Here is a 3,788-nt window from a genome sequence, read left to right on the forward strand (position 1 = left end):
GAGCGAGAGAGAGAGAGAGAGAGAGAGAGAGAGAGAGAGAGAGAGAGAGAGAATAAGCCTCTTACACATTTGTGTCCTTGGTCTTGTACAAGTTTAACATTTTTACTAATGGCTTGGATGAGGGCAGAGATGGCATTGTTAACAAATTTGTAGCTGACAAAGTTGAAAAGTCAGCTACCAAACTGCATTACAGAATCCAAGAACATTTTCATAGTTTAGAACTGTAGGTTGAAACCAACAAGATGAAGTTTAATCGAGATAAATGTGAAGTCTTATACTTGGGTTTATGAAATCCACTTCCTAATTTCAGCATGGAGAAGATGGGGCCAGACAGCAGTGTTACATTGCATTGAGTCATGGTATTCAAAACATAAAAGACTGTAGTTGTGCTGCTGTACTCTGCTTTGATCAGAACATAACTGGAATATTGCATTTATTCCTGGGTGCCATATATTAGGAATAATATTGACAAGAAGTAGAAGAACATCCAGTAAGGGGTTGCTAAGAGGGGTAGTGGATAGAGCATGGGGCCTGGTGTCAAGAAGACTTAAGTCTTCTTGAGTTCAAATCTGGACTCAGACAATTACTAGCTGGGTGACCCTAGGCAAGTCACTTAACCCTATTTGCCTCAGTTTTCCCCAATGAGCAGAAGAAATGGTAAACCCACTATTACATCTGCCAAGAAAAGCCCAAATGGGGTCATGAAGAGTTGATCATGTTAAATGAAGGTCAGTGGAAGAACTGGGAATATGTAGCCTATAGAAGCAAATATTTGGGATACACTCACTGCCTGCAGGTACACAAGGGACTCCTTCTATAAAGACTACCTATAATAGTGCCTCCACTATCTCTCCTCTCACTCTCTCCTTGACCCTCTACAATCTGGCTTCTAAACTATATCATTTCACCCAAACTGCTTTCTCCGAAGTTACTCATGATCTTAGTTGACAAAACCAATGGCATCTTTTCAATCCTCATTCTCACACTCATCTTTCCTATCTTCTACCTTCTCTGTTACTGCTCACAACCTAGGAGTCATTCTGGATTCCTCATTCTCTCACTTCCCATGTCCAATCTGTTATAAAAAACTGTCATTTTCACCTTTGGAACATCTCTTGAACACACTCCCTTCTCTCCAGACCCCTGTGTACAGGTGCTCATCACCTCACACCGGGATTACTACAGGAATCTCCTGGTGGGTCTGTCTGCCTCAAGGCTCTCCTTTATTCTATTTAGTCACAGATTTCCTGTCACTCATTCCACTGGTCAATAAATTCCAGCGACTTCCTATTGCCTCCAGAAGCTAATAAAGTGCAGCCTGGCATTCAGATCCCTTCATAATCTAGCCCCCTTCTACCTTTCCAGTCTTCTTACACCTTACCCCTCCACATAGTCACTCTTTAGGACAGTGAAGCTGGCTTCCCGTTTGTTCCACAAATGAGACATCCATCTCTGGGCTCTAGACATTTTATCTGGCTGTCCCTCAAGTCTGGAATGTTCTCCCAACTCCAACCAGTGACCTCCCTGACTTCCTTTAAGTCCCAATTAAAATCCTCCTACCTTCTACAGGAAACCTCCTCCAACCTGTTTTAAATCTAGTGCCTCACTTCTGTCAATGATCTCCTATTTATACAGGAGATAGCTTGCTTTATTGTCTTCTCCCCTTTAAGATTATTAACTCTTTGAGGGCAGCGACTATAATTTGCCTCTTTCTGTATCCTTAGCACTTGGCACACAGTAGGTACTTAATACTGGCCAAATTAAGCAATGTTGGGCCACATTTCAAAAGGCTTAGCTTCCAAGAACAAGGTGGTGGTGGTCCCACTGTACTCTGCCTTCATCAGACATCATCTAGAATACCGTATCAAGTGCTAGAAGCCACAGTTAAGGACGCTGATTTTTTTTCCCTTCTCATTGAGAGGCTGAAAAAGCATTTAGGGAGATTTAGGGATCCAGAGGAGGAGTAATCTGGATGGTGAAGAGTTTGACCCTATTTTTTCAAAGTTCTAGTAGGAAACTGGACATAATTCTTTGTAACTTAGATGCCTTGCACATAGGCGCTCTAAGGTCAGTTTAGCCTTCAAAAGCCTCAGGAACAAAACAGGATTTTTTTTTTTTTTACATATGACTTCATTGTTGTAAGGAACTCCCAGTTAGGAAACTTGCCTCCAATCACTAGGGCACTGGCATTCACTTCCAAGGCTTATTTCCACCTGGCTACACTGCCAGGTGGAAGAATAGCTTTAATCAGAATATTTACATAGCATTTTTACATTTGTAAAGGGCTTAAGATGCATGATCACATTAGAATTAAGTGCTATTCTTATCCCCATTTGGCAGTAGTTAAATGACTTCCTCAGGATCACAAGATTGGCTATGTCTAGGGCAGGGTTCCACCTAGATCTTCCCAATATTATGCAACAGCACAGGAAGGAACTCTCAGGTACTTAAAAAATGTGAACTGTCATTCTTTTTGAATGAAAGCTAGTTTTTCATGTTAAGAAAACATTATGGCTTCACTTTCTTTTCAAAGTTTTTCAATTTAAAGCCAATAGCTCTGAAAGACAAGAATCCATTAAAATTTTTTTTCTTATTTAAAAGTGATTTGGCCAGCGTCACATGGCCCCAAAGTATCTAAGGTCACATTTGAACCCAGATCCTCCCATCTCCAGGGAACAAGTAAATTCACATTAAGTGCAAATAAATTAATGGAAGGAAGGATACCAGGAGGGCAAAAACAGTGCAGAAAAGGAGGCATGAACACATCCTTCCTAGCTGTGCCTTGACACTTTGGGGGCTGGAAGGGAAAGGCAAGGAAATAAAATAACCAACAGAATGAATATCAGCATAAGCTACTCAATTATTAACCAAGTATTCTTGAACAGTTTGGACTTTATTTGCTCCTTTAACATATTCTAAACAAAAACGACACAGCACAATTAACACTATTGCTTTTACATTACATTAAGATAGGTTCCATCTTGCATCCCAAACTCCCACACATAATTTTCTATGTTTCTATGGAAAGCAAGGACATAATTATTCTTGGGAGTTTACCTTTTGGAAGGAAAAAAAACCCAACAGATTCATTCTAGCATTATGCAGAAATGCTGTAGCTACAAAATTAAGAACCCCAACTTGAACTACATTCTTCCTTTTTCTCAGAGGTTGTCATCAGTCTCAGGTTTTAAGAGGGTCCTTACTAAATCTTCCTAATAAAAGGTTTGTGTGAAAAGGTTAGGTTAGTGATGTCAATGAAACTTTTACCTCCACGAACTTACTTGGAGAGGAGTAAAAAATCAGAATGACACAAACCTAATTTTAGACTTAAACATTTGAATTAGAAAAGTAGCAATATTTAAGTTAGTGCCCATTCGGTATTTCTCAAAGGTAATATTCTATTCTTCAATTCTCTAAACCTAACTACTTAAACAAAGAAACTTCCTCTAGCATAGTCTAAGGCAGTTTTACCATACCATGATGTTAATACTCACACAAATGCTCTTTCTTTCAAACATCTCAGTTATGTATGTCTATTTAATACTACTTGGGGCTTCTCAGAAGGTGAAAATAACAGCAACTACTCTTGTGAGCAATTAAAATAAAATATTTTAAAAGCATTCATATATTTTAACTAGAAATAAGTTAAAATTCCAAGTGTTTTAAGTTTAAAAAAAATCAGAGCTGGTATACTTCCAAGAAATAATTCCATTTTCCAAATAATTTTAATAAAATGATAAGTGAATTTTTTTCAAGATCACATATTGATACACAGAGAGGCTAGTACT

The sequence above is a fragment of the Gracilinanus agilis genome, chromosome 6 (assembly GCF_016433145.1).
Source record: "Gracilinanus agilis isolate LMUSP501 chromosome 6, AgileGrace, whole genome shotgun sequence".
NCBI lineage: Eukaryota > Metazoa > Chordata > Mammalia > Didelphimorphia > Didelphidae > Gracilinanus > Gracilinanus agilis.